A 16,871-nucleotide genomic window follows, 5' to 3' on the forward strand; every position below is an offset into this window, starting at 1 on the left:
CTTGCTGGCAACTAGGTGGGCCAGCAGTGTAGCAATGGGTCGTTGTCATGTAAGAGAGGTAAAACTGTCCGGTGGCTATCACCTCATTCTTGCTTAACGTTAGCGTGACGTCACTGTTGCCGGGATTTTAATGTGCAGCAGAGCGCTTAACGTTACACGGAATGCTGAAGGGCGGCTCCGAATATCGCTAACGTTAAACAAAGATGAAATGACAATTACCTGACCGGTCCAACTCTTGTTTATGGCCTTGGCCTCATGCCGCATAAATAGTTGCCCACAAACCGGTCATAAGTTTTGTTAGGATTGCAATTGTCCGAAATCATCTTCCCACTGCAGCGCTAAAGCTGCAACCAACGATAGCGCTATGGCTTTAAGAGCCATCGGCCGGCTCTCGTATCGTCCTGCCGCTGTGGTAGAATACACATCTGAGTTTCGCTGACTCTAAGTTAAAACCACTGCCGAAACCCGGGATCGAACCAGGGACCTTTAGATCTTCAGTCTAACGCTCTCCCAACTGAGCTATTTCGGCCGTGGAAGCAACCGGAAGCGCTAACTTGCTCCTGTATGCGGGGAGCATCGGCGCCATTATGGTGCGGAGAGAGGCACAAGAGGACCAGCTTACATCCAGCTTACCAAGCAACCAGCTTCCCATACTTACATCAATCATATTAGGTGAAGTGCCTTCGCTGGAATCCGGAAAAAGGAATAGGGTAGTGATTTGTAGACTCCGTCTCTGTGCGCTGTTTACCTCTCCCTTCAGCGGTATGTCTCCCCATCCTGGAATCACTAATTACGCCTCTGCAGGGGATTAGTCAGACCAGATAGGTAATCTACTCCTGTGAGCGGGAGAGCAAAGGCGTCTCACCTGGCGTTGGGTGTCTCATTTAGGCGTTGCCCACTTTTCTTTCACAAGATTTTGGTACACTCACAACTTATGAAGGGGTTTGTAGTGCTTCTTTTACTTTCCTATATTGCGTGACCATTTACAAATTTTAGAACCGCATCAAACCGCACTTTTTTGAGTGACCATTCCTATATCATGGCACAAGGAAGAGGCTCAAACAGAAAGAGGCTTGGAGTAGTCATGGCCAAACTCAGCTGAAACCATCCGGTTAAAAAGGCCAAAAGCTACAAATTCTCATTCACGGCGCTAGTAAAGGTTATCAGTCATACGGGTGGGTGGAAGAGGCAATCACCTGGTCCTTTGTACGCTTGGTCTTGAGCTGTATCTATAGGCAGTCCACCCAGCTAAGCGGACCTTGTTGCTGAGAGAACTCCTGGAGCAAAGCGCCATAAGTTCTGGTACCAAGTGTCTGAGCATGCACATGTTAATGATTGTGAAACAGGAAAGAGGTCAAGTGTGGAAAGAGCTACACAATGCACACCTACAGGGCCAAGCAAACAACATTCATTCCAATAGCTTCATATATGTTGGTTCTATTTATATGTCTTGACAACATGCTGGCGGATGACATTCTTCCCGATATTTTTTGATACAGAGATATCAGATATTCTAGGGAAATTTGAAATTATGACACTGCTCCGCAGCACAGGGTGAAGGAAAGATGCTGTCGATAACTGATAACTGCGACTCGAGAAAATGTGAGTTAAATGTCTTTTCGGGCCCCTATGCATGTATTTTCAAAATAACGATATACATATACATGTTCATATGCACTGATTTAAAAAGCATAGAAAAGTGTGAGGTCATAAATTCATGCATTGCAATTTACATTACAAAGTATGCAATTTCCTGTAAGATCAAAACTTTTTTCGTGTAAAGGTTAGCTCTGAGTTTTTGTTGCGTTAAAATTTCTATCAAGCGACCAAACTTTTTGAAATTACTGAGCCATCTAGTTGAAAACCATGGTTAACATCCGGAATCAAGCAGCAATATTTCAAACAAGAATAAAATCGCTATGCGGCAGATGCGACATTTTTAGTAATTGTCCTGCTCACTGTTCCAATAAGTCTGCTTTATTTTGCTTGCAATGTGATTAACATGAGATGCAAATCTAAGAGATTTGTGAATAAGCACGCCAAGGTAGTTGATTTGTATTTTTAGGCTCTAATAGATAAATGGAGTTGTACCTTTCGTGCTAAAATCTCGCAATGTAGTTCAGGATCAACTATTTCGTGTTTTCTGCTTAAATATATATATACATATATATATATATATATATATATATATATATATATATATATATCGTGGCATGAAAATAGACACACAAGGCCTAATAGCTAGTTTGTAGTTTGAACCTACGAAATGCAGCGAAGCAAACAATACCTTTTCCTGTTACCAACGGCTCTGTTACGTCTCAGCTATAATGCAATTAGCATTTTCTACCTGGCACATACGGCCTAGACCCATTGGTTATATAGCATGCAATGTGGACTAGGCTGTACTAAACTTGACAGCTGGCAGTCTGCACTTACCAGCTCCGAGCCATCTGTATTTACATGTAGGTGATCACAATATATATATATATATATATATATATATACATATATATATATATATGTATATATATGTGTGTGTGTGTGTGTGTGTGTGTGTGTGTGTGTGTGTGTGTGTGTGGTGTGTGTGTGTGTGTGTGTGTGTGTGTGTGTGTGTGTGTGTGTGTGTGTGTGTGTGTGTGTGTGTGTGTGTGTGTGGTTGTGTGTGTGTGTGTGTGTATGCATATGCATATTTATGTTCAAACGACATTCACATAATAATGGGACAAATAAAGGCATTACCGGGGTGGTATTTGACTAAACTGGATAATCAGCTGCACGTTTAATTGTTGCAGATCGCTACACTTAATGCATGAGCAAGTATAATTGCCTTCATAACAATCAGATGACCTACAGTCCTTGCGTGACATGCTTCTTGGAACATGTACATCATTGAGAGCATGACTGAGTTTCAAATCTTGATTTATGTAAGCTTTAAGTTTCGATTGCAAGCCAGCAAGTTGTTTTCGGTATAAAAACCTTCACCTCATGCCTTGGTTTCAAGCAGTGGCCTGAAACGCTTGATATCACCGAAAGGTAAGTCAAAATTTCTAATAGCTGGCCTCAAATGTCCATCCAACAAATTTCTGAACTAATATAACACTCTGAAATAATTCAACTCTCTCAGCGAGAACGAATCAGCATGCCGGCACAGGGCAAGATATGCGCAGAATTAACTTGCACCATAACAGTTAATTAGCATGCTTTGCTCAGAACAAAACGTGTCTCAGCACGTGTCTTGTGCTGAGAAACCGACGAAAAATCAGTCACGTCCTTATGTCGCGACACCACGTCACGTCCATTTATGTTCATCCATTTGTCCATTTGTATTTATTTGATATCACAGATAATATTGGGGCCACAAGAAAGCATGGAGAGTGGAAGAAAACTTCCCTTTTTCAGGACGTTTCTTTCGTAATCTGAAAATGTCAAATACAAGCCTTTTTCTGGCGGCATTGACCAACCTCAGTTATGACACCGATCTTGTAATGGCTATAAGGACTTAGTCGCCCACCAAGTGCTCATTTTAATACTCAATGTCGATTAAAACCGCACAGTAACAGCTGGCGCCGCAAACGTTTGCCGCCATGAAAGTCATAAACGATTAGGGCCGGATAGCACAGCTGCAATCCCCCGAGCGCACGATGCAGCCCGCGCGCAGCATCCCCGGCCTTCCTCCCGACTGCCGCCGCGCCGGCTGTTGTGACGTCACAGGTCTACCGGCGGCCCTTCTAAAGTTGGAATACAATCTTCAGGCAATGCTGAGCGGGCGGGAGCATTCCAGGCGCGGAAGGCGGTAGACGCACTTAGACGCGCGCTGATTGGTTGAGGCATGTTCAGAATTGGCGATCGGACGGGAGCCCGTGCTTAGTAGCAGATGTATGTGACCGGCAAATCGATGGCGTAGAACTTACCGGCGAGCATGACGACGCACGAGATAACCCGAAGCGGCGAGCCATTTCAATGCGCTTTGATCTTACACGGCCTGATACCCCGTGGCCATGCATCATCGGTGAGTGGCGAGCGTGGCGAGATGTCTGCTGCAAAGAAGGCTGGCTTGGCTGCTAAATACCATCAAAATCAAGCCCGAACTTGATTCCTAGCTTATTTATGTTTAGCCAGCTGGTTGATCAGCTTTTGGCTGATGACCAGTGCAGAGTTTATCCTTTTTTATAAAGGAGTGCAAACCATCCTGACTTTCAAAATGTATTAAAAGCGTGATGCAGAAGTGTAATAGGTGCCAATCACTCAATGGCCAAGGAAAATGACGCACGTGCCGTCAGTGGCACGTAAAATTACGTTCGACAATTACGCGTAAAAATTCATCGCCGTACATCCGACTGTTGCTCTGAGCGAAAGCACCAAGGCCAATAGGAACTGAGCCTGAGTGGTGTCGGAAGTCGTGGGTGCCGCGGGAGGCCAGCAAAGAGGCTCCCGTCAGCAAGTATGGGGTTCTCAGAGCAGGCGAGAATAACCGGAGACCAACGTGATGGGCCACTGCATGATCGGCAGTGCTCCGGCATATTGACCTATAGGACCCCGGTCAGAACACAAGGTCCTCTGAGCAAAGGAAAATTACTGAAGACCAATGTAAAATATTGTAAGACTCCTGTGAGATCAAAAGTGCCCGGGCAGGTTAACAGAAAGGACCCTGGTAGGCGTGAAGGGTCCCATCAAGTAAGGAAATAGGGAAAATAACCCTAGATTATTGTAGAGGGCCCCTGATCATCGAGTGGCTCGGTTACTCACCTTACATTGGCCGCAGCAACAGTACAAAGCCCCCCCCGAGCAAGTGAGAAGAGCCCGAGATGAAGCGTCCTTGAGCAACCGAATGTACTACATCATTTGGGACCCCCGGAAGTCTTTTTGAAGATTAAATCTGAGCCACTTGAATGAGGGGATTCATGGGATCCGAGCTTACGCTAAGGAGTGCCTGTTGTGTAAGCCCTGACCCTACCATCCGATCGCGCAATTCCACGTCAATGGCAGAATTTGGTGGCGAATACACACCGCAACGCTCGGCACGGTCCGTCCTGACCTCTGACGTCATCTAACCCTTATCGCGGCCGCAGGGCCATACCTGTCGAGGGCAGATAGCAAGCACCGGAAGGGACTGGAACCCACTCCGCCACGGGTGGAGTGAACCGGAAAGCAGGCGCTCCAACCAACTGAGTCATCGTGACGGACTGACTCTTCCCATCCGCCCTTTCGGGCGAGTGTTAAGAATCTGTCGGGGGAAAACCTGACCGATCAGGAGCACCCAGGTGTGCAAGCGGACAGTTTCTCAACAGCAGCGCAGGGCAATGCGAGAAAATGCAGAGAGATCGAGGGCACCGTGAAATGCTCCTTGGCGGCTAGATTGACCCGGGAGTGGACATATAGGGCCCGGGCAACAGCGTAAGGCCTCTGGACAGCATAATGAGCCGCAAAAGGGACCCAAACCCACTGACTATATGCAAATGGCATATGGCCACTGCAAAGCATTATCAACCTTAAAATCTCCCAATCACGCCCCTCGCAATCTGTGAAGAATTACTCTTGTCTACTCGCAGGCCCTTTACTTCCGCTTGCGACTGCTCTTGGTCGTCAGGAAACCCAAACACGTCCAATTTTGTCGAGTTTTGTGTTGAAACACTGTAGATGTTTGGTCGTATTTGGACCCCTTCGGAGCCTATGGACCTTTGGGGGCCAAAAGGGTTTCATGACCCGTCCCCCTGGATCCACTTCTATTTTGCACATAGGTAAATCCTTCTTGCAGGCAAAATACTGTACGGCGTGTGTTTGTTACTCACGCATGACATTATTTTCCACTGTATTATGCCGAAATGCTTTTGCTCATTGACAAAGCGAGATTGATGTCAACATGAGAAAAGAGCAGCTGGATCACGCCCTTGGCGGATCGCTTTGTGCTGACACCTAGCGGACCAGACTACATCAAAGGTTATAGGTGGCGCTTCTGTATCGAGAACCGTGATTTCTCTGACGTTCCTACAGTGAAGACTTACACCGCCAATAGCATTTCCTTTTGTCTTTCGAGCAGTTTTGCTATATCATTGTACACGATGTTAATATGTGTTGACAGCATGTGTTTAAAAAAAACGGCAGACTGCGCTGCTGCACAAACAGCACGTACTAAAACTTTGATGACGAGCTCAACAACCTAGGGATGTCTAGAATACAGTATGTCGCCACTTGGTGCTTCACCGTCTTTGCCTTCGATCGTTGTAAAATTTGTTTTTTCGTGGCTTAAATCAGATAACACTTAACTTGATGATAAGAGAGACGAATAATTCTAGCATTCCTGGGACATACTCATGTCCTTAAATTTTGGTCAGAGAAGTGTCCATGGGCATAGCTACTTCCCAACCATACATCACGAAATATGGACTCAAATTTGTGCTATCTTTTTTGTGCTGTTCGATGAGCCGAAAAAATAGCGGGGACATTCACATCCTTGTCCCTCTGAGCAGGGCTGACGAGTGATGATGTACCGATCGTAACTATAGTTTTGCACCAATGGTCCTGAATTGTATATTGCAATAATTTTGAAAGTGTGTTTTAAAGCCTTTATGCTTTACAGAGAGAGTCGCTCTCTTCTAAGCTTTTGTCGATAAGCTTTCGTCGAAAACGAGATAACGATAACGAGATATCGATAACGAGATGACCACCAAATACCCTTGATGGGTTTAGTCGATGGGAGGGTTTTAACAATCGGGGGAATAACGACCTGTGAGCCAGGCAATGGTGCGCACTTTTGAGTGTTCGTAACAGGGAGCGCCATGCCGTTCAAGACCTATGATGGACGGAGATGTCACCTAATTTGGGATGCCTCTCATTCGCATGATTATCACGAAGCATCTGGCCATCCGGAAACTTTCTTGAACAGTTGATTGATCCTCGGGATTGTGTAACGGAAATTCTAGAGAGTTTTTTCGGTCACGTGCCCTCTCCTAGGCACATCTTTGCTTGTAGTCCTGCAGCGCCCTGCATGTCTGGTCGGAGTCTATAATACTCACGCTTGGAGATGGTCCGAGACGTGGGAGTCTGTCAGCGAAAATATTCTGCTCGCTAAATATGTGTGCTGGACATCGCAAAGATATTCGTCGAGAATGATGGCCCAGCGTTGGATCCTTTATTTCTCATATCACTGGTAAAGAGCAAAAGAGCTGTTTTAGGGGTTGTAACTCGTCATAGCAGTGAATCTTGAGCCATGAAGGTAGTGTCTATGTTTCTGTATGTCGTACACAACCGCGTAGGTTTCTTTTTTTCGTAACGGGGCACCGTTATTGTGTGACATTCAATCGATGTGAGAGATATTGGACCCCTAGCCCCCCCCCCCCCCCACTCTTTCGCCTTGTTCCGTGTCTTGCACGAGGGGAGCAGCAATGCAGTGGTGTAATGCATCTGGGTAAAGTTTTAACGGTTTTCAGTGGCCTGGGTGAGCCAGCACAGGAGCTTTGAAAAGAGTTTCTCGAAGACTATTAAACGCCGTTTGACATGTGTCATGCTGATAAAAGTGGTTGTCTTTCCTTCTTGGTTCCGTGATGACTTTTGCGATTTTAGCAAAATGCGGAATTAGCGGTGGGAATATGAGTTTGTTTGACGAGATGCTTCATGTGCAAGAAATTCGATGTTGAGGCATCATTGCAAGCTGCCATTTCATTGCATATAGATTCCTTCCTTTTTAACTACATTGTATTTTGAATGACACTTTTAAGCATGTAATGACGAAATCGTCCTCCGTTTTAACAGCACCACCAGTTTAGAGGTAAGCATGCGCTGAATGCCGCCCGCGCCGGGACTCCCGTCTGGTGAAAGTGGTTCATTCTCGCCCGTGCCACGTGATCACGTCCGGTCAAATTCGGTCATTAGGACTACATATGATGATGATGATCGTCATCATGATCATGCCCATGATGGTGATGATGGTAATGATGATGGTGGTGATGATGATATAAGACGTGCGTACAAAGATCACCAGTACCAAGTAGTTTTATTAACGTCTCATAACACCTCATTTGGTCACACCTTCCAAAACTACAATAACGATGGGCGCCCTCCCGTCCCACTCGAGGGCTCCCGCACAAAACGTCCTCAACCTCTCCGTACAAGCAGCCCGAGGCTCGCCCGTCCGTTGGGGACCAGCACCCTCAGTAGGGAGTGTCCCCAGTCTGGCGCTGGACGCGCCTGGAACGCCACCACCCCCGGTGGGCGAGGGCCGCGGATGCCTCTGGGGGCGGGGCCACGTCCATCGCTTGAGATGTCCTGCGGGCCGTGGTGTTTACCATCGGCATCGCTACCGCGACTATGGCTGTGAATATTACTGTGGCTGTGACTGTGGGTGACGTGATCGTCGTACGTGCGAGTGACGTGTGTGGTATCGTGCTCATGGCCAGCTGACTTCGGCAGGTGGCATTTTCTCTCTCTGTGACCGCCGCAGGATTTGGACCCAGGGTCAAGTTCAGTGGCAGACCCAGGGCCAGGCTTGATGACAGAGGCACCTCCAATACCGGGATCGCGCCGTTCACCACCGCTGTGTAGCTTGTGTGGCGTGAGGGACTCGTTTGGTCCCTTGTCCCCATCAAGTCCCACCGCCGTGTGCCCTGGGTCAAAGCCATCCTTGCCTTGAGAAGCAGAGCCAAGCTCGTCACCGAGCGAGTGACTCCACTCTTGCTCATCCTCAGCTCCCACACCAGGCACCACTTGGTCATCAAACGAGTGATCCCACTCCTGCTTATCCCCAGCTCCCACACCAGGCACAACTTGGTCACCGAACGAGTGATCCCACTCTTGCTCATCCCCAGCTCCCACACCAGGCACAACTTGGTCACCGAACGAGTGATCCCACTCTTGCTCGTCCCCAGCTCCCACACCAGGCACAACTTGGTCACCGAACGAGTGATCCCACTCTTGCTCGTCCCCAGCCCCTGCACCAGGCACACCTTGGTTACTGAACAAGTGGTGCCGCCCTAGCTCGTCGCTGGCTCCCACACCAGGCACAACTTGGTCACCGAACGAGTGATCCCACTCTTGCTCATCCCCAGCTCCCACACCAGGCACAACTTGGTCACCGAACGAGTGATCCCACTCTTGCTCATCCCCAGCTCCCACACCAGGCACACCTTGGTTACTGAACAAGTGGTGCCGCCCTAGCTCGTCCCCAAAACCCGCACCAGGCACTCCTCTGTCTAAGTCGCCGTGGCCGGGTGCCCCCAGCGGGCCGGTGTCAGGCCCACCGCCAGGTGTCCCGTGCCGCCCCTGACCCGACCTGAGGCCGGACCACTCCCAGGCTGGGTCACCGTCCTCAGACACGTACAACGAGCTCCGCCAGAAGCTGTGCCCGTGGCCCGGGTCATCACCCTGCTGTTCCTGGCGGACGTAGTAGCCGAAGCCACTGCCGCCCACCTTCGTCTGCACCGCGCTGAGGCCGGAGTACCTGCCGTCGCCGGAAACATAGCCTCCGCTTTCAGGAGCAGACCCTCCAGCTTCGTGATCCGACCTCGTGACCGGAAGAGAGGTCGATGCTGCTAACGCCGACAAGCAGACCAACTGGGAGAAAATATGCAGGGCAGGGTGTCAATTGATGAAGACGAGAACGTGATGGCGTTGCTATGTTAAGCGAAATGTTCCCATATAAAGATATTGAAACAAGCATCACATATGATAAAATAGACTCACTTTTAAATACTGGTGTAATTGCACTTTTTTAGTGAAAAAGACTGCCCAGCATAATTCTCCGTTTAGAACTTTGCTGCTCAGTGTGTCATGGTCTGATCGCGTCATCATACCTTGCACAACACTGTTTTAGAGCCAAATAACGGCCATTATATCTGGAAATCCTACTTAAGAATGCCAAGTATGAACGTCTCAGTAATCATATTTTTTGGTCATAGCAGGATTTGAACGGTGTTATTATGACGTCATAAGTGCTAAGGTGACTTTGAAATGCTCTCCCCGATATACCTATAGCCCCTATATATATATATATATATATATATATATATATATATATATATACCTATAGCTCGGAAATTAGAGGAGCTTAGGTCTTAAGAGGGCTAAGATTGTGAACAGCACCAAAATGTCTTCAAGTTGACTATTTCAATTCAAAACCCTTATATCAATGTGAAACATTACCTTTAACATCCAAAAACAATGGCTAAGTTTAGCGCAGGCGAATATTTCTAGCAGTCCTCCGCGCGGTTATCACCGAAAGCTTTCAGCACGAGAGATGAGCGCGAGTTTTCAGCACGAGAAGACAGTGCCAGTAGTCTATCACGGGGAAAGCAATACAAACAGTCTCCATCCCAACAGGGCAGCAACTGAGATCTCCAGGATCGCGGCTTAATGGTTTTGTTAGGAAACGCTAATTCAGTTCTTGATATGAAAAACTGGTAGCAAGTGCCTACGAAATGATCATAAATTATCGACAGAGTGGTAATAACCAAAATGCGAACGTTAAATTTGTGATGCAGTCAATGCAGACAAACTGTGCCAGTCATCCCCCTTCTAACTTCATAAAATTTCATTCTCATCTACTGCATTGTCAGGCAAGAAATGGAAGTTATTCAAACCACAAGCACACCTTTAGCACTGATATTCCGATTTCTTCTGACATCATATGGCGAGGCTTTAATGTCTCGCTTGCTACAAAGGATCGCCATCCTCTTTCCAGCATCATTGATGCCCCGTGCGGTGGTCCCCGCAATGACGTCACATGATGACGTGGGACTGGGCGTCAGCTGACCGCGGCGCTCTTGACCTCACCGTGAGGGTCTCCATCGCGCCACCGGAGCCGCCTGGCATGGCCAACACACCGCCGACGGCAGCGCCCGCGTGGTCTGTGTGTCTGTGTGCGCGGAGTCTCAGCGCTCTATATCAGGACGTGTGGCCAGAGGCGCACGCAGGCACCCCACCGCGGGGTGTCGGAAAAGTCGAGATTTGATATCGGTGACTTGATGGCGATGTCGCACGTGAGGACAGCACGCTAAAACGCATCACGGTTTCTACAAAATTTAAACATTACATGGCCAATGGCGTTACCTTGTGTGCGCTGCTGCTTTACTCACCTGAACCGAAAGAGTTGAGTAACACAAGAGTGCTAGTAATAACTGGCAGGGCCCCAACCCAACAAAAACCCGCCGTTACCACTGACCTCTCAGCGAACGCTCGCGCAAGTAGCATGAGTCAATGAGCCGGTCTACTGTTCATTTAGCCCTGTGTGTGCTTGCAAGCTGCTGAGCTTGGTAAGCTACTGAAATAAAAACTGCTGCGTGGTAAAATCGTCGTCATTAAGGTTTTTCGATACACTTAGTGGCTAGACTATATTGCGCGTCACTTGCCCCCACCCTGGCAAGAAGGGCCATGGTGTGGTAGAGTTCATAGTTTATAAACCAATAATGGTACCAAGCTCGCCCAAAATGTCATTCTGGGTAGATCGTGACAGGATAACAAATCACGCCGTCGGCTATATATACTGCACGTCAGTGCGTTACATACCTCTCATCATGGGTAGATCGTGACACACGGACCAAATCACGCCGTAGCATATACACTGCACATCAGTGCTTACATACCTCATCATGTGATCGTGACAAACGACCAAATCACGCCGCCTAGGCTATATACTGCACATCAGTGCGTTACATACCTCTCATCATGGGTAGATCGTGACAGAAGAACCAAATCACGCTGTAGGCTATATACACTGCACATCAGTGCGTTACATACCTCTCATCATGGGTAGATCGTGACAGAAGGACCAAATCACGCCGCCGGCTATATATACTGCGCATCAGTGCGTTGCATACCTCTCATCGTGGGTAGATCGTGACAGACGGACCAAATCACGCCGTAGGCCATATGTGCTGCACATCAGTGCATTACGCACCTCTCATCAGGGCGCTTCATTGATGTTATCATAGATAAGATAGGTAACGACCGTTTTTGTTTCACCACGTAGCTCCGGCGAGGATGGGTTCTTCCGGACGATACTCTCCAGTCTTGACTGAGAGGATGCACTACGTCTCCGCCTCCAGCCTGCTCGATGCTACATCGTGATGGGCTTTGAATGCCACATCCTTACCAAATAGGCCTTAAAAGACCGAATAAAGTCGATAGAAGCACCCTTTCGAAAGATCACACCGGTTTAAAGTACTAACTTTTGTGGCGATCGAAGGCGGCTCCGCCTGGGTAGGTACTGCATTGCACATCTACGCAGACCGCTGGCGATTGACCATCACCTCCATGACAGAAACAGCAGACATCGCCCATAATGTGGCACAGAGCGCACCGCCGTTCCGCGTTGGGGCTGTCCACAGTGGGGGCACCTCTCAGGCCGACCTGACGTGTCGACACATCGATCATTATCATCATCACCATCAGCATCATCATCATCATCATCATCATCATCGCCGCCGGACGTGGATGACAAATTCAGGCAGCTGGGGTTACAGTCCCCGGGTGAGGAAAACTTGCTTCCAGCGGTTAGAATTCTCGCCAGCTGGATGGTTGCTTCGTTTAGAGCCGAGCGGTTTGGATTCTCCGCGATCAGTAGGTGCACGTAGTTGTCCCGTTGCAGCTGCCCAGCGGTTGCCTGCTGGCGACCAGCGGCGCAGCGACGCTCCACCACCGCTCAGCTACCAGCAGCGACGCTCCAGCACCGCTCAGCTACCAGCAGCGGCGCTCCACCTTCGTTCAGGTAGCAGCACTCTGGCGCGGAATCGCTATTAAATATATATATATATATATATATATATATATATATATATATTTATATAGCGGAACTCTAGCGCCAGGCAGCTAGCAGCAGCGGAACTCCTGTACGGGGCGGCTGGCGTCCGCCGGCGCCCAGCTGCGCAGGGTGAATCTCTGTCTGCCTATCAGAATATTCCTACATGTTCTTAAAATTGTCACCGTGACTTCGTTATTCATAACAATTTGTCAGAGATCTGTTGAGACATGTCTTTGCTCTTCCTTGCTTGTCAAAGTTTTTTAACTCATATGCACACCTTTAAGGATGTGAGCTTTATTGAATCTAACAGCATTTTATGATCGTACCAATGAAGTGTTGTGAAGACAATAGAGCAACAGGATTTGAGTGACGTTATTATGACGTCATGAATGCCAGAGTGACTTTTAAAAAACTTTGCCCGAAAAACCCTCCCTGTTTTCGCATGCGTGTAGCCCAGAAACTAGACAGATTTAGTCTTAAAAGGGCAGAATTGTTAACAGCATCGAAAGCTTTTCAAGGTAGCTATTTCAGTTCAAAACCCCATATAAATGTGGAACACTCCCCTTGAAACGACCTCCGGTCAGCCCGTCTAACCCGATTTATAGTGTTGGGGGGGGGGGGCGTGCACCTTGTGGTCCCTCGCTCTCCCACATGCACGCCTGTCTTGTACATTGTGCATGATTAAGATAAAGCTAAGCGTTGCTGTGCATTGCCATGAGTAAGATAGAGCTAATCAATTTTCGCTTATGAAGAAACACGCATTGATCAAGAAAACCATGACGCGCATGGCTGCGTACCAAGCCTCTATGTTGTAAAAACCAGGCTGATGCCATGAAACGAAGCTATCGGCCTAGCTTACCCTGTTTTGAAATCTTATCGTGAGCTCGCGATCTAGAAGCATGATCTGTTTCAATCTCCTCTGCAATATCTCGCCTGAAAAAGTATTAGCTAATGACGACGCCTTTGGGCTAAACATGCCACAAGTGTTGTAATCCGATGCGACTGCGTTGATGGTGGTCGCAAACATAAAGAAACAAATAAATTGCTGCAAAAAAAACAATACGGCATGGCACGCATGGCTGCATCATGCACTTCAATAGGTAAATTAAAACGATTAGAATTTGTTGCTTCATAGCCCGAGCGTATCTCCTTTAGCACTTTGCTCCAGGCTTAAGGAATATTTTCCAAAGTCCCTAGGTTAGCCAAGTTAAACGTCTCTTTCCGTCTAGCTTGCTCTCCAGCCTGACGACATTATTTACCGCATAGGGCTCAAAGCGTCCCATACTAAGGTGGAAGAGCTTGTAGCCGTTAGAAAACAATGAGTAAGCCATGTATGCTAGAGAATGAGTTCTATAGGCAAGACACGTGATCATCGTGTTGTTTTTTCCGTCACATGTGCATGTGCTACCATGCTCGTATTAATAGTGTCACTGGCATGCCTCTGGAGGGTCGTCGTTCTTAAACGAACGTTTTGGAACTTCGCAGCTTTCTTACTTATCCACCCATTTTTCTCCTAATCTTCTTTCATACTTTCCTCCCCACATTTATCCTTCCCAAGGTAAAGCTAAGCCCAAGTTGAAACAAACATGATAAAAACAATCGATTGTGTGTATTCAGACTTGACAACTCAAACCATGCGGCTCGCTAGTCAGGTAAATCCTTCACAGCTAAGTCACAATCATGGGAATACTCAAGTTTCACTTTCTCTGCTCGCGCTGGCTTCTTTAGTGGTAGCTGCTGTAGCCGCCATAGTAGGCAGGAGCAGAGTAGCTGTAGCTACGGCCGTATCTGTAAGACGGCGCAGCGTAACCGTAAGAGCGGCGGCCGTAGCCGAGACCATAGCCGGCATTGCCGTAGCCGTAAGAGCCATATCCGAGACCATAGCCGTTGCTGTAGCCGTAGCTGCGTCCATAGCCCAGACCGTAGCCGCTGCGGTATCCAAGACCGTAGCCGTTGCCGTAGCCCAGACCGTAGCCGCTGCCGTAACCCAGACCGTAGGCGGGGGCAGTGTCGCTACGGGTGTAGCCGTAGGTGGGAGCGGCGTAGCTGTAACCTCCACCGTAGGCGGGGGCGGCGTAGCTGGCCACGGTAATGGACTCGTCCTGGTCCAGGTCCGCATCGGAGGCGGCCGCCACGGCCACCACGGCCAGCGAGAGCACGACGAAAAACTGGAACTTATTCCCAACTCGGACAAATTGAGGGTAGCCGAATATGGACTTTACGTGATATTCGAAAGCAGACACAAGATGACATTTTAGCCCCTGCGAATACGTGGATATATCCGTTGAGAAAACATCTGCTTCAATCTCTTCGGCAATCCACCGCTTGAAAAAGTATTAAATGATGACGACGTCTTTAGGCCAAACATGACACAAGTGTTTTAATCCAATGCAGTTGAGTTGGTGGCGCCCACAGACATAAGGAGACGAAATAAATAGCTACAGAAAAACAATACAGCACGGTATGTGTGGCTCCATGGTGCATTTTGCTATGTAAATTAGAACTATTAAGCATTTGTCTTTCCAGAGCTTTGGGACATTGCAGCTTTGATACTCATTATTCTATCTTTCTCTTAATCTTCTTGCATACTTTCCTCCTCATACTTATACCTCTCAAGGCAAAACCAAGCGCGAGTTGGAACAAACGACATGATAACAACAATCAATAGTTTGTATTCATACCTGACAACTCAAAACATACGGTTCGCTAGTCGGGTAAATCCTCCAAAACTACGTCACAATCATGAGAGCACTCAAGTTTCACCTTCGCTGCTCGCGCTGGGTTCTTTAGTGGTAGCTGCTGTAGCCGCCCTAGTAGGCAGGAGCAGAGTAGCTATAGCTACGGCTGTATCCGTAAGACGGCGCAGCGTAACCGTAAGAGCGGCGGCCGTAGCCGAGACCATAGCCGGCATTGCCGTAGCCGTAAGAGCTATATCCGAGACCATAGCCGTTGCTGTAGCCGTAGCTGCGTCCATAGCCCAGACCGTAGCCGCTGCGGTATCCCAGACCGTAGCTGCGTCCGTAGCCCAGACCGTAGCCGCTGCCGTAGCCCACACCGTAGGCGGGAGCAGCGTAGCTACGGGTGTAGCCGTAGGCTGGAGTGGCGTAGCTGTAACCTCCACCGTAGGCGGGGGCGGCGTAGCTGGCTACGGCGATGGACTCGTCTTGGTCTAGGTCCGCATCAGAGGCGGCCGCCACGGCCACCACGGCCAGCGAGAGCACGACGAAAAACTGCAAACAACAGTGGAACGATAGTGAGATGGCGAGAGCTGGAGACACACCAGACAGCCAAGCAGTGCACAGTGTTGCCACGAAACCAAAACTGTTTACGTACATCTCAGTAAACTATAAACACTCCATGTTTCTCTTTTCCATGCACTGAAAGGTGTGCATTCATTGGATAAACCAAAACACTTCAAAATAATTTTTGTACTATGTTTAGCAACTTTTGTGATGAAATGAGCAATTTTGACGTTCACATGGCTTGGAATCGAAAGGTGGACGTGCTAATCTGGGGTTTTGAGGGTATAAATAAGAAAAGAACTTCGCTTGTTTCGCGGCTGAGCAGCGGCGACATAAGGTTTACAAGGTGATGTTTGCTTTTTGCATGATAAATTGAATTACAACACATTTTGGGCAGGCCCAGCAGCACCTCGGTGATGTGTCCATTAAATTTGCTTGCCAACACCTTAAATCCATTGCGTAACCAAATGATAGCAAAACGCATACAATGCATAATGTCCGATACAAAACAGAACTAATGGTTCCCAAAACTAGTGCAGACAGCAAGCAACCATCTAAACATTACAGTTCCACCTATCTAAATCGTCAGATTTCAGCCGGCCCCATGAACACCAACACTACCGGGCTCACCTTGTTCATGATTGGTGGTGGAGCAGAGGATGACTGTGCGTCGGTGGCGGCACTGCTGGCCTTTATACCGGGCACCGCTGCAACCTCTGAAGGCTGCCGCCATTGCTGGCCTGCCTGGGTGACATTGAACCACTGAGTATCGCCCTAGAATACCGCCACTTCCTCTGTCTGTTATGAGAGCGTAGAATTGTGCCACTCACCCAGACAGGTGGCTGGTACCACCTAGGGAAATCAACCCCGACTCCTACGCATTCGTTTGAACTTCTTGC

General features: G+C 48.2%; 1 protein-coding gene and 1 non-coding gene across 2 annotated transcripts in view; one reads left to right on the top strand and one right to left on the bottom strand.

Annotated features, from left to right (window-relative positions):
- The window catches only part of LOC119093203 (calcium/calmodulin-dependent protein kinase type II alpha chain), a gene marked incomplete in the record, with an annotated part of 241,694 nt that overhangs the window by 66,501 nt on the left and 158,322 nt on the right, over positions 1-16,871 (top strand).
- Positions 457-529, bottom strand: TRNAF-GAA (transfer RNA phenylalanine (anticodon GAA)). Its single transcript has one exon. It is a non-coding gene; the product is annotated as a tRNA-Phe (tRNA).

The sequence above is a fragment of the Pollicipes pollicipes genome, unplaced genomic scaffold, assembly GCF_011947565.3.
Source record: "Pollicipes pollicipes isolate AB1234 unplaced genomic scaffold, Ppol_2.1 Scaffold_1600;HRSCAF=1878_pilon_pilon_pilon, whole genome shotgun sequence".
Lineage (NCBI taxonomy): Eukaryota > Metazoa > Arthropoda > Thecostraca > Pollicipedomorpha > Pollicipedidae > Pollicipes > Pollicipes pollicipes.